Here is a 25722-nt window from a genome sequence, read left to right as displayed (position 1 = left end):
TAGCACGTCAACTAGCGCAACTCATCAGTAATGTAAACTGTGGTGGGATTGTTAGTTAGTTTTTTGCTGATGCTTTCGGGCACATTTTATAAACGTTATAAAATATTTAAAAAAACACACACTTTGTTTTTAACCAATAAAAATATATGGGAAAGTACATTTGAAAATAAAAATTATAATTGTTAAAGCACCCAAAATTGAGCGATCATGAGGAATGTACATTTCCATTACTGAAAAAGACAAAGTGTTCTTCATAACCGGTTGGAAAAATAGTTTTCTAATAGTAAAAGTGGTTAAAAACAAATGTTGTAATTTTTTATTACATCCATTTGTAGGTTTTTTTTCGTTTTTTATTGAAATTTCTTCTTTATTTTGTATTCCCTGTTCCTTCGACGAAAAAACCTACAGAAAAATAATTCATTTATAATTTCCATGAAGCATCTGACACAATTTTTTTACAATTATGTTAACACAGTTTCTGCATTTCTTTCATCGAAGAAGTCTACCTTGAGTTATAAAAATATACGATTTTTTCTAAATTATTTGAACCGATAATTCTAATCATCTTCTTCTGTACGTGTCATGTCAGGTCTCCCCGACGTCGACTATCACTTGAAAGTAATTGATCATTATAGTATAAAAATAAAACACTTGTATCAAATACCATTTTCGAGTTAATTATTGTAATAGTTTCATAAATATAATTTATAGTTTAAATAATTTTATAAATCTAGTGACTTTATTTATTATGATAGTTCTTGTGTGCCAAATAAATATATTGTTGTGATGTAAATACTTTAATTTCATTAATTGATTTGGCAGTCATTTTGTGGTAAAATCTATCCATTTTTAATTAATGTTTTACTTACAACATTTTGAGTGTGTCCAAATACTTGTTCACAAAATCTGGATTATCTCCAATTACAGGAGTTATTTTCATATTATTTTTTGACATCTCATCAAAGATGAAGAAGAATATGGAAGTCTGGGCATTTACGGGGCTGACGACCGTCATCGGCTGGTTTAAGTGGCCACTTTACACACGTGTAACATTCACCAATTCTACCCATTATTGACAACCACATTACTCAAATTCTTGGAAGTTCTATATATATGAACCAATTTAGAAACCTTGTTCTTGAATCACTAGAACTTCACTAGAGACATCTATTGGTGAGATGTAAAAAAAAAAAAAATGTTTTACCTTAGTAAATACCACTATTTCTTAAAATCTTTGAACATTTTTGAAGCAACATTTTGAAACAATAGAAATTCTTAAAATTATAAATAATAATATACCCATAATTGACAATAAGACAATGACTAAAACCTCCCCCTATTGTCTATGTTCCCACTGATAAGAAATAAATATTAAATAAAATTATAAAAATAAGGAACAGGTCCTACCCCGTCTTCAACCTTCAACGTCCCAAGGACCCAACTCTAAAATTTAGAATAGCTTCACATACGGTGTTTGAAAATGATGCGGAATGCATCGAAACACGTGTAACAGTAGGTTTTAAGAAATAATGGTATTTACTAAGTAAAACATTGATTAAAAATGAAAATACCTTAATTTGAGTTGTATAGATACTATCAATCAAGGTAACATTGAACAGTTTTTGCATAGGTAGATATAACATTGTTTTGAAAGATATAATAAAAACTGTATGTATGGATCACACCTTCAAGAATTCTGATTATCTTAACAGATGTGTATGATCAGTTTTTTACACGATCATGAATGTGTACATGATCATAAATATTTGTGTACATCGTCATGAATATTTTGTAAATTAGAAAAACTTAAAAAAAAATTAAAAATATTTTTTTTTCTTGAATATTTTTCGCAGTTACTTTGTAGCACATTTTATAAACTTTATGAAATAAAACAACTTTGTTTTAACCAATTTTTATTGGTACACTTTTTCCAACCGGTTTCGACAACAACCTTGTCATCATCAGGATGTATGTACTAATTCTAAAACATTGAAATACTCATAGTAGTATAACTATAACCTAACTATGAATTTTTCAATGTTTTAGAATTAGTACAAAAACCCTGATAATGACAAGATTGGAAAAAATATACCAATAAAAAGTGGTTTAAAAAAAATTGTCTTATTTTATAAAGTTTAAAACCATTTATTTATTGGATAATTTATAAACCGCCTATTTCGCTTTACAATTTACGGTAATTTTAAAATAATTACTTTCATAATAATATATGTATTTACATTATAAACATGTTGTAAGATTTCTTTCGTATGTTAGTTGAAAGTTCTGATAGAAGTGGAATTTATAAATATGAATGATTGCCAAATGGAACAGATCCAGATATTATAAAGAAAAAATTTGGGCACATTAAAAATATTCAATTCAATTCAATTCAATTCAATTTATTCAATAATTAATATATACATTACAAACAAACATTTAAGGCGTATATATTAAAAAAAAACAAATTAAAAATTACACAAGAAGACTCTTGTTAAATGTGTAGAAGAATCTCGCTTCGGAAAACTCCTTCGGACACATGGAACAGATCAATATCCAATGTGATATTGTTCAACATAGCGGTAGCTCTTCCTACAGGCATAACCATCGGCAGGTTGGTCCTGTGTATAGGAATCTGAAACAATCTATGCCGACGCTGTCTTAGGTAACTATCGGGAACATACAGACCAATGCTCTGGATAATTTCAGGATTATCGATCATACCGCGCAACAATCGATAAAAATGCGTAATCAAATACGCATTCCTTCTAGTCTCTAAACTATTGTAGCCAAGCATACCCTGGAGAAACTGGGTCGGGTAGAGCCAAGGATAATAGCCGTACTCTCTCATGTAGAGATACCTCAAAAACTTCTTTTGGACTTTCTCTACCATAAGAGAGTACTTAAGCTCGTGTGGCCCCCAGATCATCGAGCCACTCTCGAGTCTACTTCGCACCAAGGAGTTATAAAGAGTTCTCAGCACGCGGGTATTTTGGAAAACCCTGGCAGTACGCAGAACAAATCCTAGCATTTTCAATGCATTACTACTGACTGCCTCTATATGATCGTGAAATGTCAGGGTGCTCACAAATCTAACGCCCAGATCCCTAACATTCGATGCTCGCATCAGATTTTGGTCGTTCATTTTGTAGCGATAAAATAATGTTTTTTGGGCCCTAGTGAAAGACGTGATCGAACACTTGGAAACATTAAACATTAATTTAATATTGATCAATATTACCCGGGCGTTCAAAGATAACCGAATCGATTATAAATTTAAGTACTGTATCGAATATTATATAAATTTTTACCACCTACAAATAATTTACGTCATTTTTAATTATTATTTACAACATTTTGAGTGTGTCCAAATACTTGTTCACAAAATCTGGATTATCTCCAATTACAGGAGTTATTTTCATATTATTTTTTGACATCTCATCAAAGATGAGAAGAATATGGAAGTCTGGGCATTTACGGGGCTGACGACCGTCATAGGCTGGTTTAAGTGATCACTTTACACACGTGAAACATTCACCAATTCTACCCATTATTGACAACCACACTACTCAAATTCTTGGAAGTTCTATATATATATGAACCAATTTAGAAACCTTGTTCTTCAATCACTAAAAAAAAAGCTTCTTTACATCTCACCAATAGATGTCTCTAGTGAAGTTCTAGTGATTCAAGAACAAGGTTTCTAAATTGGTTCATATATATAGAACTTCCAAGAATTTGAGTGGTGTGGTTGTCAATAATGGGTAGAATTGGTGAATGTTACACATGTGTAAAGTGATCACTTAAACCAGCCTATGACGGTCGTCAGCCCCGTAAATACCCAGACTTCCATATTCTTCTACATCTTTGATGAGATGTCAAAAAATAATATTTAATTATTATATTTTTACCAAAAAAAAATTAATGTAAATTATTACGGTATGTTTTTTATGTTTAAAAAAATTAATCTATAAGTTTGTATATAAATGTAACATCTTTAGGTTTTTGTCCGTGCAATAATAAAATTTCTTTTTAATACTTTATTTTATATAATTTTTTTACTATCAAGTATTATGGAATCCTCCTAACTGTTTAATTGTCTATCTAAAACGTTTCATCTTTCTTTGATCCTATCCCTCTTCCTACAACTCCTTTCCTGATCCTAAGACTTAGATCTTATACCAAGTAAATTATACGATTGTTAAAATTATACTTGCTATTTTTTTCTAATAGTAAAAAACTTTTTTTTGTAAAAAACAAAATGTTCACAAACAGTTCTACCACCAGATGTCGCATGCGTCGCACAGAATTAAACAAAAGAGATCCGATGGAAAAAATATAATATTATGAACTGTCAGAATCAGATAGATATAAAAATTATTGTAAAGATTAATTGAGAATAAACTTTTATTGTCGTTTCTTTAATTACAAAGCAACACATTGTTTATTTTATTATTATACACCCACTTTACATATTATTTACACCCAATTTATAAAGAAAAATATTACCACGTTATATATATATATATATATATATATATATATATATATATATATATATATATATATATATATATATATATATATATATATATATATATATGTATATATATATATATATATATATATATATATATATACATATATATATATATATATATATATATATATATATATATATATATATATATATATATATATATATATGTGTGTATATATATAAATTAAAGCCAGGCCGGGTGCAGCTAATAAGTAAAAATAATTGCAAATATTTAGTCTTCATTAAAATCTAATGTAGAAATTCTCGCTAATGAAACCATGCATTAAATTCAAAGAAATTAGCTCATTTGTAAATCATAGGGGAAATTTTAATACATTTGCTAGAGACGTTTTGTTATGAAAATAATGTTTTTTCAAACGGACAAAAATCAAGACGCCTTTTGTTTAATTGAATAAATTTATATGTGGTGTAATCGCACAGGAAAAACCTCGTAATTTTAATTGTGTCGGGTTGTGGTCCCGTGGTTAGTGTTGCGGACTCTCGAGTCAGAGTATCTCGGTTCGAATCCACTCTACCACAATTTTATACCTATTTTTAATAATGAGCCGCTCAGACTCACAGAAATAGTATGAAATTGAAATATTTGTGTAAATAATAAAAACATAAATATTTATCTTTTCAAATGAATAAAGTTTAAATTTGAAAAATTATATCATTGGAAAATAATAGAATCCCAAGAAGCTACACGTGATAAAAAACAAAGGAACACAATGCTTTTAAAAAAAATAAGGCTGAACTCGCAAATATCCAATTCAGAATGCTAACGGTCGCGTTAAGGGTCAGACGTGTCTCCGTGTTTATTTTTTCATATATGTATTGATATTTGATTTTTTTGTAATATATATCGAATTTTTTTAATTTTACCTCTAAATAACACTTTTCTTCAAAACCATAATATGTATATGTATTTATTTTGAAGAATAACATATTTTATTTAATACAAAAACGACGATTTAAGCAAAAATTTTAAATACGTAAAATGTTACCCGGGTTTAAAGAAAATTTAGTGGCAGTTTATTGTTTATTTGGGAGTTGAGAGGGACGCTTTGAGGTTATTTTAATTTTAATTCCGATATTTAAAATAAATTAAAAATAAATAAAATTATGTGGTTCTTGTTTTGAGACGAAGGATCATAGAGGGAATGAAGCACAGGGTACCGTCACACACGGCAAGGCTCTAAGGTTACGCAAAATCTCAAGTTTCGAAAGTCCACATTACACTGTTACACGACTAACTAATTTGGTAGAATAAAGAGATACTTTTTATTTTAATGTTTTGTTTTAGTTGGAACAGGGAGAATGATCCACGGAAATAAATTTCATGTGTTATTAAGAAAATTTTAAAAAATACTCTAAAATAAACAATTCAGTACGCGGCCGACTACGCGAGAAGCCACAAGTATAATTATTCCACGTACAATTTTTTGACTTCACATTGATAAAAAAAAAATTCTTTTCCTTTCAATGACTCTTTTCTTTTTTTAAAATATATATTTATTTCGAAGAAAACCTTTTTTTTAATACAAAAACGGTGTTTTTAGCAAAAAAAATCCATTACGTCTAATGTAACCTGGGTTTTAAGATTATTATCTGAAAACATTGCTTTTGCACAGAAAAGATACGTTTAACTTCGAAATAAAAGTTATGGAAAGTTAAGGAGTTAAAACAAAATATATTTTATATATTCTTTACTTTGTTTTACTTTTTACTCTAATATTTATTCTAAATTACCCTGGACTGGTACCAGAAGCGGAGGGATGATCACCTTTTCTTCATGTATTAACAGAACATTTTATGCTCTAAAAATAAAAAAAAATATCAATATTTATTGTAAAAAAAAATGCGAGCAGTCAACACATCTCGGCTGTCCAAACTTAAAACACAGTATGGGACATTTTTTTAGACAAACGTTTTTTTGCATTTTTGGAGTAGAAAAAAAAACGTTGGGCAAAAAAAATGTCCCATATCGTGTTTTGACTTTGGACAGCCAATCTGGTTTCTCGCCTTGCCGGTCACGTACTTAATTTGGACGTTTGAGAGTACCTACACATTTAAGAAAACGTGATATTATTTTGAACCGTGTAAAACGGGCCTCGCTTTACATCTTGCGTCTTGCCTGGAAAGGACCGAGGGGGTCGCGTGCTAAGCGCTTACCTTCCCCATCCCTTAGCCTCACACCTGCCTAGCGGCACGCTCCCCCACTACAGTCATCACCGACCCAAGTGCCTACCCGATAACAATATATTCATATCACCATCATCGTCCAGCTTCCGAGTGATCAGATCGCGATTCCAGATTGGAGAGTCAAGATCAATTATCGCACTAATGGTAATACCCTTGAGATGTAATCATCCCTTGTGGATTTCGTATTGAGATTACTGGAGGTCTTACTTTAATAGTAGGTATAATTTTAACGAGAGATTTTGGTAAATGAAATGCTTAAAGGTTTTTGTGCAAAAATTTAATGGAATGAATTCTCTTTTCTTGCATGTTTTTCGCAGATACTTTGTGGCACATTTTATAAATCTTTATAAAATAAAAGGAAAACTTTGGTTTTCACCACTTTTTAGTACTTTTCTTTAACCGGCTTTCACAAGGACATTGTCATCTTTAGGGATAGACAAGGATAGACAAGACAAGGTTCTCGTTGAAACCGAATGAAGAAAAGTAATAATTAAGTTTTATTTCATAAATATTCTCTTTTCTACCGAAAATTGTAATGGCTAGATTTTAATATATTATATAAAGATGTAACTGTATTTTTATTTTTGAGAATAAAATTCTGTCTTCAATTACACACAAACATAAATATATATACATATATATATATATATATATATATATATATATATATATATATATATATATATATATATGTACATATATATATATATGTACACATATATATATATATATATATATATATATATATATATATATATATATATATATATATATATATATATATATATATATATATATATATATATATATATATATATATATATATATATATATATATATATATATATATATATATATATATATATATACACATATATATTTATATATGTGTGTGTGTGTAATATACAAAGTATAAAATAAGCAACTACATATTTTGATTTTTTCTGTAATTGTTACCATAATAATCAGACTGGCGATGTACATGTCTGCACCAGTCTGACGATGTCGGTAACGCCGAAATCTGATGTCTGCTAAAATAAAATAAAAATGTAAAAAAAACAGACAGTTGTAGTTTTTACATACAAAATACTCTCCCATCAAGAAATGTCAGTAGGTACAAAACTTAAACAAAAAAAACATGCTTTTAAAACTTGTCATAAATTTTTTATTGTGGACGTCACCTTATCGGTGTGGTCTTATGACCACCAGCGGTAAGGGAAGCTTAAAGATAAGCTTTTATGAAGTAAATTTACACGGGAGTACATGTTCCATAGATTAACATTAATATTTTGTGAATGGTCGCCAAGTCGAGATAGGTATATTGGCTCGGCGTAGTGCGGCGTGTGTAGTGGTTCTACCCGCATGGCAGATGCTAGTCTTTTCATAGCACGTTTATTTGATATCAGGCCATAATGCGGAATTTAATATACTGTCACAAATTAATAAACAATATTTTTAGTGTGTCCAAATACTTGTTCACAAATCTGGATTATCTCCAATTACAGGAGTAATTTTTCATGTTATTTTTTGACATTTCATCAAAGATGAAAAATAATATGAAAGTCTGGGCTTTTAGGGGGCTGACGACTGTCATAGCCTGGTTTCAGTGATCACTTTACACACGTGTAATATTTACAAATTCTACCCATTATTGACAACCACACTACTCAAATTATTGGAAGTTCTATATAAATGAACCAATTTAGAAACTTTGTTTTTGAATCGCTAGAACTTCTACATAAATATTCATACCTTTGCTAACTGCAAAATAACGCTGATTAAAAAAAAGCTCAGAGAAGCACTGAACCAAGTGTTAATTTCTGCGATAATATAGGCTTAGTTCACCCGATAAACTTCTGCATATCGCTCACTCCTTTCAACAACGTCAAATATCAAAAATCGTCAATTTTCAATTGTGTATGTTTTCGGAATGCCCAGAAAATGTACTATATCCCAGCAAAAGCGGCATATTTTTAACTTAATATTTATCCGTTACAGGACAGAAAGTGTTGATTTGCATTTTGAAGAAAAGGTTTTGTTGAATTATTTTTTAAATATACTAAATATTTTTCAAATGGAGAAAAAACATTCAGGTTTTACCTTAAAAGATCTGTTGCACGTTAAAAAGTTATATTATATTTTTAAACTTTAAAAACGTTCTCATGAAAAATCAAGTTTTTCTATTTATGACGTTCTTGAAAGGAATAAACGATATATCAAAAAACTTGATTTTTCAGGATCGTATTTAATGTTAAAGAATATAATGAATTGTATTAAAAATAAATATCAAGCCACTTATTGAACTTTTTACTGTGCAACAGATCTTTTTAGGTAAAACCAGAATGTTTTGTCTCCAATTGAAAAATATTTAGTGTATTAAAAAAATAGTTAAACAATACCTTCAATATGCAAAAACAACACTTTCTGCCCTTTCTAGCGAGTAAATATTAACAACATTTTGAGTGTGCACAAATACTCGTTTACAAATCTGGATTATCTCCAATTATAGGAGTAGACTTCCAAACTCTTCTTCATCTTTTATGAGATTTAAAAAAATAATATGGTAAATATTAAATTAAAAATATGCCGCTTTTGCTGGAATATAGTAAATTTTTTGGGCATTCCGAAAACATGCACAACTGAAAATTGTCGATTTTTGATATATAACGTTTTTGAAAGGAGTGAGCGATACGTGTAACGGATATACGCTTCGAAGCAGCTCCAAGTTCTTGAGAACCTGCAACTTTAGTACATGTGCTTATTAACAATTTAATGTATTCATAATTCACGGCGAGCTCCGGTGCCCGTAATAATTATTAATAACCCATACTAGGGATGAAAGTGAGTTTAATATCGCAGAAACGTGGTTTGAAGGGGATTATTACATATCAGTAATACAGGGTGGCGCAAAATTAATCACCTTATCGGAAGATATTATAATTTTTGCAAATAGCGTCGTACGTCAATCGTGATTGACATTTCTCTCACTCCTTTCAACAACGTCATGTATCAAAAAACTTGATTTTTCAGCAAAGAATAAAGCTTAAGAATACAATAAAATGTATTGAAGATAAATATCAAGCCACTAATTGAACATTTTACTGTGCAACAGATCTTTTTATGTAAAACCAGAAAGTTTTTACTCCATTTTAAAAATGTATTTGGTATATTAAATAATGAAAATTAAATAATGAAACACTTCCTTTTTTTCAAAATGCAAAAACGACACTTTCTGCCCTGTAGCGGGTAAATATTATGTTAAAAATGTTTGTTTGCTGGGATAAAGTACATTTTCTGGGCATTCCGAAAACACGTAGAACTGAAAATTTATGATTTTTGATATATGACGTTGTTGAAAGGAGTGAGTGATTTGTGAACTAGGCAGCTGCAGTATACAAAAACAAAATTAATCATCCAATTTTGTTTTTGAATAACTTCTTTACTAAATACAAAAAAAAAACATCTTCGATAAAATTATGATAGGTGTGTTTAGACGGTTTGGACATGTAGAACGTATGAGTGAGGAAAGAACGGTTAAATAAATTTATGAGGCAAATGCAGTTGAAAAAAAAAACAGAAAAAGACCGAAAAAACTTGGCACAGTTAGGTATGTCAAATACTTGAAAGCGGAGGGTCAGGAATCGAAATAATCGGCGGGTATGTATGAAGAAATGCATAAATGTTGAAGAGGCGAAGAATGTTTTCAAAGACATGGTGGTATGGTATTCTATTCTCTCTGCCTACCCTGCGGGGAAGCAGCGTATTGGTTAGTTTGTTAGTTCATTTTAAAATAATTATTTTAAGAATTATGATAATCTTAATTTTTTTTATTTTAAGTGGAAAATATGATTTCCGTCAAGTGGCTGCCACTAGTGTTGACACAAGTTCGTTCCCATTTGATTAATATGTTTGTAGCTGTCTAGTTTATAAATGCCATACATGATTGACGTACAACGCTATTTGCAAAAATTATTACATCATCCAATAGGGTGATTTATTATGCGCCACCCTGTAAAACATCAGTAATACTACCAGCGGCGTTTAACGTCCATACGGGGCTAAAAAGCCCTCATATTACAATGAATTGATGAACTTAGCGCCTTTCTTATCGTCGCTGAAGGTCGTCATTATAACCTTTGCCTTGCAGACAATATCTCCAGCCCTTTTAACCTTCATTTAGTCGCTAGATGATTTGAATATATCGTAGTCGTACAGGAGAAAGTGACCAACTACCAAAACGTAAAATGTTTAGGTGGGCCATTTAAGTCACTATTGCTTGGCAACAAAATAATCACCAATGCAGTTAGTCTTTTTTTAACAAGTCAATATATTATACTTCCAAGTTTAAAATCCTTTGGGATTTTTCAGGGCAATATTAAGCAAGTAAGATATCAAATAGTCAATGATCACGTTTTTGTAACACAATGCACTTGGTCACTTTCTCCTATACGACTACGATATAAATATACTCGTATAAGAACACTTTTTTTAGTTTAATAATATAAACACAGCTACGAAGATACAAAAGAATATAGAAGTTTAGTTATTTTAGGGCTTAAGACCTATCACCGGCCGATTAAAGACATAACTTTAGTGGACATTATAATGGTGAGAAAAATAGGTTATTATAAAAAGGTAAGTACATATATTTATCACTAACAGTTCGACCGCTAAAATACACTGGCGTCATCGTCAGAGTCGATATATCGATCCATCACAGTCGATATATCGATTTCAGCACTTCGATAAAATACAACTGTTCAAAAAAATACCACGAAAAACGAGGAATATCGTTTTTTTAACCCTTATTCGAATCTACGACACTTGATAGACTTTAAGCTAAAGTTAAATTTTGAATTTTGTCTTTATCTTTCACAGTTTTCTTTGCTTACATTTTTTAAGATTACTTGTAAAATTAAATTTTACATGGTCAACCGCAATAATGCTGAATGCGTCGAAATACGTGTATATTTTAAGAAAAAGTGGTACATATTTATCATGTAAACCATGGGTCGGCAACCTTTTGTTGTAAAAGGGCCAAAAAATTTTCATGGGGATCAGTGCGGGCCGCACTTGCAGTAGGTCTACATACAATATTTATGTACAAATATTTTAGTTTTGAAAATAAAACGCTAAGTGTATATTTTAACGACATTTATTGTATTTAATAAAATCAATGAGATTCCTTTCGCTCCCTTTCTCGCTTCCTTTCACTCGATTGTGTATAATATCGTCCGCCATGTGCGTTGCGGCGAGAATCTCGCGGGCCGCACCAAGATGTCTCGCGGGCCGCAGGTTGCCGACCCATGATGTAAACTGTAAAGTAAAAATTGGAAGGAAATTACCACAATGTAATTGCCGAATCAAATAATTGATTTTCATTTTTTGAACGAGAATGCATGTACAATATTACAGGTATATCTTTTTGTAATTTTTTTCCTAGATATTATTTTTGACATTTCATCAAGGATGAAGAAGAATATGGAAGTCTGGGTGTGGTGAAGTAATCACTTTACACGCGTGTAGCATTCACCAATTCTACCCATTATTGACAACCACACTACTCAAATTCTTGGAAGTTCTATATATATGAACCAATTTAGAAAATTTGTTCTTGAATCACTAGAACTTCACTAGAGACATCTATTGGTGAGATGAAAAGAAGCTTTTTATGAGAAACTCTTATATTATGTATATATATTATGTTATATATTAGTATGTGACATCCGAATACTGGATTATAATCTCATTTGTGAACAAATATTTGGACACACTCAAAATGTTGTTTTTTCTTAGAGTTTGAATCTGGGTCTTTCTGATGTCCAGTTATATGATCTATCAATAGACCCAAACAGGCTGGCAATCTAACCGTGAAATTAACTAAATTATCTATCTTTTAATGATTGTCTGAACCCTTTTATTGTTTCCTTCCAAAACCCACCCTTTATTTAGAAGGAGTGAGTCTTAATTAATTATCGTATGTATAATCCAAGAAAACGTTTAAAAAACATGTATTTTTTTACACTTAACTTATGTACAGACATATGAAGAATGTGCTACAAAACGATGTATGATAGATGTGCGAATAGTGAAATAAGGAAGGAATGCAAAGCTGAGATAAGCATTATCGATAAAATTAAGAAAGGTGTGTTAAGATGGTTTGGGCATGTAGAACGAATGAGCGAGGAAAGAACGGTAAAACAAATTTATGAGGCGAATTTTATTGGGAAAAGAAGCAGAGGAAGACCGAGAAAAACATGGCTCGATCAGGTATACCAAATACTTGAAAGTGATCAGGTTAGGAGTCATAACAATCGGCGGGTATGTATGAGGAGATGCATGAACGTGGAAGAGGCCAAGAATGTTTGCAAGGACAGAGTGGTGTGGCGCTCTATTCTCTCTGCCTACCCCTGCGGGGAAGCGGCGTGATGGTTAGTTAGTTAGTTTTTAGTTAGAAATAAAAATACTTTGACCTCCAAAAATGTGAATGTACTCCGTATAAAAAAACTCGCCAATTTTTTAAATAATTTTATGAATATAATTTTTAACCGTTAAAATGATAATTTTAGGAAACGGTGCAATAAAATCAATTAATTATATTTTAAAACGTATTAATAACCATTAGTTACTACTGTGAATGTGTAACTTTCGTTTATCGCGTGATGATAGCCTGGCAGTTTGAAAATACTGGTTTATTATTATTATAAGACCTTTTGTGCAAACGTATGCGTTATTAGTTGAGGCTCTGAGGACCAAAGGAGCTGAAGCCATCTTAATTTAATATCAAGTTTACTTAAGCATGAAGTCTTAGTCTTATTTAATAGGCCAGGGGTTCCCAATCTTTTTCAGCCCGCGGCACACTTACAAGTATGGTATTTTGTCACGGCGCCCTACTATAGTAAGCTTTTTGTATAAACACATACACATATATATATATATATATATATATATATATATATATATATATATATATATACACATATATATATATATATATATATATATATATATATATATATATATATATATATATATATATATATATATATATATATATATATATTATATATATATATATATATATATATATATATATATATATATATATATATATATATATATATATATATATATGTATATATATATATATATATATATATATATATATATATATATATATATATATATATATATATATATATATATATATATATATATTACATTTGAACGGTGTTGTATTCCATACACATTGCCATTGATGGGCCTTTCGAATGAATTTTTTTAACAATTATACTTTGTTTTATTCAAATTTAAAGATAGGAAGCATTTAATGAAAGACCCTGTATATATTACAGTCGAAAGAAATAGGTACCTACAATAGTAGTAGTTGGGTAGATAGGCCCAAAAATTAAAGCATCCACAGTATGTAATTGACTTTTATTACATTTATAAGAATTCAGAATTGAAACAGAGAACAGCAAAAAAGAGAATATTTGTGGCAATGGATCCTGGGGATCTGTGTGTGGTGCCGTTTGTTCATTTAGGGATTTTTTATTAATATTTATTAATTGCTTAAGAAAAATTTCCTTGCCTATTATGTACAAGGATTTAAAGCATATTTAGTTTATAATATCTTAAAAATGATAGTAAGGTTGATCCTTAAAAACAATACAATAGACACAATGGATTCAATATCTTTATCAATCAAGATTTGTCACAAAGTTCATTTATATGCCTTATTCGTCTTGTCATATTTTCTAAATAAGACACCACTAAATATGATAGCTTTATGCCTTATTGCCTCATCAATTTTTGTCAACTACCCATCTTTTCAAATATGTTTTTAACCCTTTCTCATCCAGTGTTGTTTTAAAACAACAGGAAGAACACAAACTTTGAAAATTATTTGCAAAGTAAGTACTAACATTTTTTTAAACTGATCTAGTGAATTTACTCTGCCAACGTTTTTTTTTACTAAGTTGGACCTACTGCAACATACTTTATACCGTAAACAAAAAAGCCTTGTTTGGCATTTTCGAAATTTCGTCATTTGAGGTGGCTGATTCTACAAAATAACAATGTATTTATAATTATTTAATAAAAAAAAATATTCGTATGTATAGATAAATATGCATACTTTCATATTTTAATAAAAAAAATATTAAAAAAAGTAAATTTATAATATGTTTTGTCGTCTGAAAAAATGGTGTTGTTTTAAAACAACACTGGCTCTGATAGGTAACAAAATTAGTAGTATGGAGATAAATGAAATATTTTTGTTGCTTACAAAACATATTTTATATTTATATATTATGTAAGTCTACTTCTTCTTCTTCTTGTTCTTTATATAGGACCATGTCCTGTCACTCTCCGGTTCGCTCCTGAAGACTGGGAGGTGGAAGACCAGCTATCTCTCCATCGTTTAGGTGGTCTTCCTGGGGGTCTGTTACCTCTTACGCTGCTGTCCGCTGCTACCCTCACCACTCGATCCGAACTCGCTCTTCCCACATGGGTCCGACAGTATATTTTTGATTGTACTACTTACATAATTAGGGTGAGAATTTATAAAACCTGCGTAAGACTAATTATGACATAGTTAAAAAATAAGTGTTTTATTAATCTTAATATTGAATTCATTTTACAACTGATCGAATCGAACCCGCAATGCCAGTTTCGCAGTCGAGCGTCTACCCAACTGCGCCACAGCGCCTGTCCACATCATGTTATTCAACTACAATCATTGCGGTTGTTTGTTATCCATACAAAACAGTACTTTTCAATGGGACAATGGCATAGAACCCTGTACCATCAGCTCCGTAAGTGTGTCTATCGGCGTCGGGTGGGTAGCTAGGAACGAATGGCCCGCATGCATTAGCCGCTAGGGTCAAGCCTAGATAATCCTCTAGGGACAAATTTTGAACTGAGTTCACAATTATACTGGAACAAGTAATAAAACGAACATCATCATTATTGAGATTAATTTTTTATTTTGTTTATTTCCATTATTGTTTGGTCTGCCTCCGTAGTGTAATGGTCAGCACGCTCGGCTACCGTTCTGGAGGTCCCGGGTTCGATTCCCAGGGGGGTTCAAATAAATATAAGTGATTTCTTCACTGTAATATTTATTCAATATTACCCTGGACTGGTACCTTAAGCGGAGGGCTGATCAACCTTCCTTCATGTATATTTGATCAAGATAACACTGCGGTATATCACGCAGTGCCCTATGCACCATTTGGGTGCGGATAAGGGTTTTATTATTATTTTATTTTTATTTTCCATTATTGTTTGTAAATACAAAGTAAATTTACATAAGAGAGATTGTTATATTTTTTCTGAGTGTTTCATTTAATATAATTTAAACGGGAATAAATAAGATGAACTGAATTTTTTTAAAATAGTATCATTCTGTGGGTTTAAGAGATCACGTAATAATAAAGAAAAATATTTTATTAAAATTAAATACCACTTCAATGAGAAAAAAAAATTAAATTCAGATAAAACAATAATTAACAATATACTGTTTCAAAATACTTCACCATTATTATCAATGTTTCCTTTTACAAAAAAATGTTGTTCCTTAACCCCCCTACCTGTATTTACTAACCTATATATACACCTAAATATATATTTATTCGTTAGTTTTAATTTGTACCAGAAGATGAAAACAATTGTCGTTTTCGAAACTAGTCGTAAATAAAAATAAAACTCGATAAAGTGGATTATTCAAGTGTTTAATTTTAATAAAATAATCATGTCATTCCACAAAGTTAATGCCGAATCAATAAATAATACTTAAATGAGTTTCATTTATATATCCGACTAGTTTCGAAAACGACAGATGTTTTCATCTTCTGGTACAAATTGAATCTGGATGTTTTAATTTGTACAGAAGATGAAAACTTCTGTCGTTTTCAGAACTAGTGGTATATATAAATAAAACTCATTAAAGTGCTATATTCAAGTGTTTAATTTTAATAAAATAATCATGTCATTCCAAAGTTAATGCCGAATCAATAAATAATATAAGAAAAAATATATTCTAATCATTATAAAATCTTTACAAATAAGTCATAAATAATAAACAATAGTATTTACCAAGTTAAATTAAAATTAAATTTAAATTAATATTACCACAAAGTGACTGCCGAATCAATTAACCCTTCACTGCATGACTTTTTTTTGCATGACAGTTCGTCTTCGAGAGACAAGTGAAGTTATTATTTTGGCGTTCATAGCGCGTCTTTTGGCTAAATTATGAACTATATACCGCTCACTCCTTTCAAGAACGTCATAAATAAAAAAACTTGATTTTTCAGGATAACGTTTTTCAAGTTTAATAATGTAATACAATGTTTTAAAAATAAATATCAAGCCACTTACTAAACTTTTTACTGTGCAACAGATCTTTTAGGTAAAACCTGAAGGTTTTTTTTTTCCTTTTGAAAAATATTTAGTATTTTTGAAGAAATAATTAAACAATACCTTTTCTTTAAAATGCAAAAACAATATTTTCTGCCCTGTAGCGGGTAAATATCAAGTTTAAAATATGCCTCTTTTGCTAGGATATAATCAATTTTATGGGCATTCCGAAAACATGCACAACTGAAAATTGACGATTTTTGATTTATGACGTTCTTGAAAGGAGTGAGCGATACGTGAGTTATGAATGTATCTAATCAGTAACAACAAAGAATGGTTGCTTACATTTTTAAAGAACGTTTTAACACTAACTTTTGGGTATGTAACAAATTTGATACACTATCCAGTGAAGGGTTCAAGGAAATATTAGAAAACATAGAAAAATATGCAAAGACTGTCTTTTGACTTGCTCCTGTATATCCCTACGTTATCTCTACCTTTGTCAGCGAAGGTAAATGGATTAGTCGCGGTCCTCATAAAATTTAATTTATAGCTCACTTCATTGTTATCAAAAACAGTGAACTAAAACGCTACTGGAAATCTCGTTTGTTCTTCTACGACCATGAAGCTATAATAATAGTAATAACATGATATCATTTCATCTCTGATTACCCCTACGGACATGTAGTAACAATGTTCATATCGTAGTCATACAGGAGAAAGTGACCAAGTACATTTCTTACAAAAACGTGATCATTGATTATTTGATATCCTACTAGCTTAATATTGCCCTGAAAAAAAATCCAAAAGGATTTTAAACTTAAAAGTATAATATTTTGACTTGTTAAAAATGACTAACTGCGTTGATGTTTATTTTCTTGCCAAGCAAAAGTGACTTAAATGGCCATCCTGAGCATTTTACGTTTTGTCAGTTGGTCACTTTCTCCTGTACGACTACGATATAATTAAAATTAACTTTAAAAAAAACTCAATAAATATTTATCCGCAATTGGTTAGCACGTCATCTATCGCATTGGAGGTCCCGGGCTCGATTCCCAGGGGGGTCTAAATAAAGTAATTTTCACTTAAATATTAATTTAATAATACCCAGGATGGGTACCTAAAGCGCAGGGTTGATAAAATTTTCTTCATGTATTTTACGATCAAGATAATACGGCGTCAACACGATGTAGTGTCTTATGCACCATTAGGTGTAGTTGAGGGTTGGAAGAAGAAGAAATTCTTTAAATCTAGTGGCTGCTACTAATAATATATGAAAGGGTTACATTAAAACAAGCAAAATATATAAATAACATTTTTTATTTAAATTTAAATTGGTTAATGCCACTTTTTCTGAAATCTGAAATGACACGTGTTTCGTTGCATTCAACATCATTATCAAAGATCATGTTTTCAGGCGAGGCTCGAGTAAGTGAATTTAATCCAAGATTAAGAAGAAATGAAAAGAGTCTTTTCTTAATAAAAGCTTTCCCTATTCCAACATAGATGGCTGTTGTGAACTTACATGTCGCTCACTCCTTTCAAGAATATCATAAAAAAAAATCGTCCGTTTTCAGTTGTGCATATTTTCGGAATGCCCAGAAAATGTACTATATCCCAGCAAGAAGGGCATATTATTAACTTAACATTTACCTGCTACAGGGCAGAAAGTGTTGTTTTTACATTTTGAACAAAAGGTATTGTTTAATTATTTTTTTTTAAATTTACTAAATATTTTTCAAATGGAGAAACAACCTTCAGGTTTAACCTAAAAAGATCTTTTGCATGGTAAAAAGGTCAATAAGTGGCATGATATTTATTTTTGATATGTTGTGTAATATTTTTAAACTTGAAAAACGTTCTCCTGAAAAACCAAGTTTTTTGATTTGTGACGTTCTTGAAAGGAGTGAGCGATATGTCGCTCACTCCTTTCAAGAACGTCATATCGTTTTCGGAATGCCCATAAAATGTACTATATCCCGTCAAAAAGGGCATATTATTAACTTAATATTTACCCGCTACAGGACAGAAATTGTTGTTTTTACATTTTGAACAAAAGGTATTGTTTAATTTTTTTTTTAATTTACTAAATATTTTTCAAATGGAGAAACAACCTTCAGGTTTAACCTAAAAAGATCTGTTGCACATTAAAAACTTCAATAAGTGGCTTGATATTTATTTTTAAGAAATTGTTTTATATTTTTAAACTTTAAAAACGTTCTCCTGAAAAATCAAGTTTTTCGATTTATGACGTTCTTGAAAGGAGTGAGCGATGTATTCACATTTTTTTCAAGTTTTGTACAATATCATATAAAAATACGTATATTGTCGAGCTGCGTTGAATATCCCTTTAATATTCCAATAAGTTGAGCCTACAGCAACAAAATGATCTCATTATTTGCCTATTGATGGTCTGAATAATACAAAGTGGGTTGGATGCCACGAATATTCTTCCATTCTCTGCAATTTACTGCATTTGATTGATTATATTAATGTGTTTTGTTGGAAATACATTGAAATACAAAATACCGCTTATCATGCTTCGCTTACGGTATTTCCATTTATTGTACTACTACTACTACAGGCAGAAAGGATGGAACGCCACACTCTTCTGTCCTGATATACTCTTCTCGGCTCCTTCACATCCATACATTTAGTCACACATGCCCTCCCATTACGCAGACTATGTCACCGCCAGATTTTAGGTTCTGATTGATCTGATCGTGCCAAGTCTTTTTCGGTCGTCCTCGTTCTGTTTTCCCGCTCACATTCGCCACATATATTTTCTTAGTCATTCTCTTGTTATCCATTCACTCCACATGTCCATACCACTTTAAAGAACTTTTCCTAATCTTTTCAATTATTCCTTGTTCAGTTGTTACGTAGGCAACAAAAATACCTTACTCGCAATAATAGATTTAAGGTAGCGTCCGGCAACAGAGAGACCCGGACGTCAGGTAACGCCTTTTTTTTAAATAATATATTTTGTATTTTTGTTTTTGAGAAAACATATTGATTTTTTTTAACTACTTACCTTTCAATAATTCTTTTCTTTTCTAATCCATATATAAAAAAAAATTATAAATATTTAAGAATAATTGGAAAGATTAGGAAAAGATCTTTAAGGTGGTATGGGCGTGTGGAGCGAATAGATAACGAAAGAATGACTAAAAAATTATATATGGCGAATGCGAGCGGGAGAACAGAACGAGGACGGCCGAAAAAACTTGATCCGATCAATCAGAACCTAAAATCTGGTGGTGTCAAAAAGCCTGCGTTATCGGAGGGCATGTATGACTAGATGTATGGATGTGAAGGAAGCGAGGAGTGTATGTCAGGTCAGAAGACTGTGGCGTTCCATCCTCTCTGCCTATCCCTGCGGGGAAACGGCGTGATGTTAGTAGTATTAGATTGATATTGAGTAATCAAAACATTACACTTAATATAACAATACATCAAACAATGCCCCTATTTAAATATATATGTTACTACTAACTGCTCCTACACACACCTTCGTAATATAAATAATCTTTAATTTTTTTTTATTTTTCTAGTAAATTACAGCTGTAGATTAAATACAATACCAAAAAAATGTCCCCTTATTTTGATAAATTCCTAATCCTCCACGCCGACATTTCTTACATGTGTCGCCTCTAATTCCTGTATTTATTTCACGTATAAATAACAGTATTCACAGATATGGAAACAGTTTTCTACACATTCCCTGCGCCCCCGACTGAAAATGTTATTTTAACAACATTCCCCGTTTTCCTGGCTGTACATTTGGTAAGTTCCCATCGTTAATGTGGAGTACAAATTTGAAATATCCCCCAAAGTCGTAAGTTGAGATTAAGAATCGGTTATCTTAGTGTGACAGCCGCCATCTTGGATCATCTGTCATCGCTTTGCCGCCAAATTTTCTGAAGAAACGCGTTCAGCTGTTTTTCAACGGTGCTACCGGCCAGCCGCCTTCACACAATGAGTGCGAGCGTGACGGGGATGTGTTGCTGGCAGCTCGCACACATGTCTTGTTATTTGAAAATCAGGTGTCGGTAACATTTTTTGTAATTAAGTACGCATTTGGGTGAAATGAAATTTTTATTTTATAAAATGTTTCTGAATAGTTGTGATATTAAATTAAATATAATTTTATGATTGAAAAAAGTAGTCATGCTTGTAAGATTATAAAATGAAACACACAGGTACAGTAGTTTGCAATAGTGATATGTAAGTAGTGCTTTTAAATAATTAAAATGAAGAAAAAATATAAATCTTATATAAAATATAAATTTTTAATGAAATTTTAAATTGATGAGAACAAGAAAGCAAAGGAAGTAGGTTAGATAAGGAGTTGAGAGGAAGAGGCAAATAAACCAAGGAAATGACGATAAAATGGAAGATTAGGGTTCCGAAGGTACTTCAAGATGGTGATAATTTTTTAAGGAGGTTTATTTTAAAAAATAAGCAAACAAATAATATGAATTTATTTTGTGTACATTACAACATTTTGAGTGGGTCCTAATCCTTGTTCACAAATCTGAGTTGCCCAACATGGGAGTTTTTATATTGACATCAACAAGAATGAAGAAGAATAAAGATGTCGAGATATTTACAGGGTATATGACCTGTCATAGGCTGGTTTAAGTGATCTTGTATGTACCATATATTATATGATTGACACGTTCATTCATATGTACAACATTTACCATTCTACCCATGATTTACAAACACACTACTCAAATTTTTGAACTCATACATATATCACAAATCTAAATACTGAAGATGAACAGCTATTTTAAATTCAGTTTCTATTTTAAATGACCTTATGGATTATGGAGGCATATTTAACAACTAAACTGCGTAAGAATCAAAGTTCTTTTGACCAAAAGATGTGTATGTGTGAGATAAAATTATATGTTATCTTACACAAAACGGTCATGTTCAATTTATGGCAAAATATAAATTAATTTATTTTTGCAACTTTTAAAAATATTTATTGTTATTATTTTTTTATATATAAAAAAAGGTTTATGAGACATGCTCCATTGTAAATTGCCGAAGGTACTGCCATCTCACTCGCACGAAGGACTATTATATAGGTTCGAAAAGGATGCAATTCGTATTTTGTCCAGCACAGGTACGAATGTTTTTTCATACACTACATAGTAGCCGCGTATTCAGGTATACGTAAGTACTTTTATTTGTTCATTTAGAATTTAGGCGGGCTGCGTTACGGACGCGAATCGCTCAAGAACACGTGAATTGCGCGAATTATCGATAATTTTAAAACTTATTGGAAAATTGGCGTTTTAAACTGTATTGGCACTGTGAAAATTTAACCGTTTGAGTGTGGATTGAAAGATTTCAAAGACATTTTTTGAAGTGAAAATTTTGTATGGACGTTGTGTTTAATTTCTCAAAAAAACTTGTTAAGAATGGACTAAGTGTTTTTTTTTTAATTATTGGATTGAAGTTTTTTGAGTGACCAAGTGATTTCATACAAATATTTGAGTCGTGGACTGTTGCATAGATGTTGCGAAATATTTCACCACGCTGTGAAAGGTAAGAAAATTATTTACACGTTATTGTGAAATTTCATAATTAATTAAAGTTTTACTTAGTAAATACCACTATCTTAAAATCGAATGTGACACGTGTTTCGATGCATTCCGCATCATTTTCAAACACCGTTTTAAAAATAGTGGTTTTTACTAAGTAAAACTTTAATTGAAAATAAGTAGGTTTTACCACAAAGTGACAATCAATTAAGTTTCATCATTTTATTTTGTGTAATTTTATACGTCCGTTTTTAACAAATCTCACTTATATAACTGCCCATTATACTATTTCCCCGCAGGGATAGGCAGAGATAATAGAACGCCACAAAAATTTGCCTTTCGAATAAACTTAGCCTCTTTCTTCATACATACCCACCGATGATTCCCTCTCGGCCGATTTCAAGTTTTTGACATACTTGATTGTGCCAAGTTTTCCTCGGTCTTGCTCTGCTTCTTTTTCCAACTACATTCGCCTCATAAATTTGTTTACCGTTCTTTTCTCACTCATTCGTTCCACATGTCCAAACCATCTCAATACACATTTCTTAATTTTATCGATAATGCTTATCTCAGCCTTGCATTCTTTCGTTATTTCATCATTTGAACATCTATCAAAAATCGTTTTGCCACACATTCATTTGAACTTACTTAATAACCTACCATTATCCCTTTACACTGCAGGGGTAGGCAGAGAGAATAGAATTCCTCAAAAAATAATCTTTGCAAATAATCTTCGCCTCTTTCTCATTCGTGCATGTCGATTATTCCAACTCCTGAATTAATTATTTTAAAGTATTTGAAATATTTGATCAGGCCAAGTTTTCTTCGGTCTTCCTCCATTCTCAACTACATTCCCACTATAAATGTGTTCTGTTGTCCTATTCTTTCTTGCCAATTTTCTTAGCTTTCCTCTGCTTCTATTTCAAACTACATTTGACTCATATATTTGTTTTCACATGTGGTATATAATACGTATTGCATAAATGTTGCGATATAATTTACCTCCTTAAAAGATTAAAAAAACAATCGTACGACATTATAATAATTATTTCATTTGAATAATTTAATACGTAAACTTATTACAAATCTAACCAACTAATAACCAACCATCACGTCGCATCTTCGCAGGGGTAGGCAGAGAGAATAGAGCGCCACACTAATCTGTCTTTGCAAACAAACTTCGCCTCTTCTACATACACGCATCTCCTCATATATATCCGACGATTATTTCTACTAATGTGACCATGTCAAAGTATTTGAAATACTTGATCATGCCAAGTTTACTTCGGTATTCCTCGGCTACTATTGCCAATTACATTTGCTTCATAAATTTGTTTTACTGTTCTTTCTTTGCTCATTCGATTCATATCCTCAAACTATCTCAACACACTTTTCTTAATTTTATCGATAATGCTTTTATGACAGACATGCTTTCTTTCCTTATATCATCATTCAAGCATCTATCATACATCGTTTTACCGTACATTCGTATTGAGAGATCACGTTTATACTGCGTTCAGTCTTCTTTCACCTCAGACATAAACAGACACTTTCTTAAACCTTAGACATAAAAATCTAGGTAAATATTATAATTAATACAATTCCATTGAAAAATAAATTATTTCATCAATACATTCGGCAGTCACTTAGGGGTAAAATCTATCCATTTTAATTGATGTTTTACTTGATCAAAGAAGATTTTAAGACATAGTGGTATTTACTAAGTGAAACATTTTAAGAAATAGTGGTATTTACTTAGTAAAACATTTAAAAAAATAGTGGTATTTACTAAGTAAAATATTTAAAAAAAAAAATCCCTTTTTTTCCAACTCCGAAATTCACTTCTAAAAAAATGCATATTTTTTCTTCGATATTTTCATTTATGTTATTTTTTCCAACTCCGAAATTCACTTAAATAATACATGTTTTTTTCTTCGATGTTTTCATATTCTTTCACTTTCTAATACCGCTATCCTGGATTTCGTCTGACGGCATGATAACCAAAAAACAAGAAGTTTCGGGAGCATTCTCCCCTCGTAATAACGGCATTTTTAACCTACGAAATAAGGTTACATAATATTTAAATATTGTTACAACATCTTTCGTGACTCATTTTGATATTATTCTCTGTGTTAATAATATTGATTTATGGGGTGGAATTTCCTACATTAATTTAAATATATTATAATCTAAAAAGAAAAATTGTTTTACGATAAGTCGATCGAATAATGGTCCAAAGTAAGCATTAAAATATTATTGTACGTTGAAAAGAAGTAATTTGAATTTTAATATTTTGCATCAAATGCGTCTGAGACTCGCTCGTAAAAGGTTAAATACAGCGTGGCATGAAATATCTGTGTTTTTAGATAATTGATTTTAAAAACTGCTTAAAAATTGGCTATCATACATTTGTGTCCGGGTTTTATTCCGACCAATTCAATATTATCCAATATTAAATGTTGTTGCATTGTTATATTTTCCATAGCAAAATACTAATTTTTGATAATTAAAATCGCTCTTTTTTAGTAAAACACTACATCAAATGCGCTAAAATTAAACTATAAAATTTCTACCCCCTATTGTCTATGTTCTAACTGATATTTTTTAAAAATTAAAAATAAGAAACCGCTCCAACAGTTTCATCCATCAACGTCCCAAGGTCACAACTCTAAAATTAAGATTTAAGTGTTTTAAAATGATGCGTAATGCATCGAAACACGTGTCACAATGTTTCGACGAAATAGTGGTATTTACCAAGTAAAATTTACATGTAAAAAGATAGGTATATTTATAAAATATGACTGCATTGTTAAATCTGAAAGATCTATCATTGATTTATACGATAAACTGCATTGGTGAAATAATTTATAAAAATAAATGCGTTTACAGTTGTTTTTTTAAAGATAATCTCCCTCTAACCTTCATCTGCACCTTATAGTGTATAGGGCACTCAGATTTAGTCTGGTCAAATGGAAAAGAAAGAAAATATATAAATATATATATATACATATTTCTAATACGTTTAATTTCAAAATGTTTGTAATAATGTATTTTGGGTGT

General features: G+C 30.8%; 1 protein-coding gene across 1 annotated transcript in view; it reads left to right on the top strand.

The window, feature by feature from the left end:
- The first annotated feature begins 22347 nt into the window (after window positions 1-22347).
- Window positions 22348-25722, top strand: part of LOC148307264 (uncharacterized) — a 147996-nt gene continuing 144621 nt past the window's right edge. Inside the window, exon 1 of the mRNA XM_088263618.1 lies at window positions 22348-22666. The gene's annotated coding sequence lies outside the window, so the exon portion shown is untranslated. The remainder of the gene's footprint in view (window positions 22667-25722) is intronic.

Source organism: Brachycentrus maculatus, unplaced genomic scaffold, assembly GCF_059751285.1.
Source record: "Brachycentrus maculatus isolate JH-2025_06_01 unplaced genomic scaffold, ASM5975128v1 h1tg000202l, whole genome shotgun sequence".
Lineage (NCBI taxonomy): Eukaryota > Metazoa > Arthropoda > Insecta > Trichoptera > Brachycentridae > Brachycentrus > Brachycentrus maculatus.
This window is presented reverse-complemented; position numbering and strand designations above follow the sequence as displayed.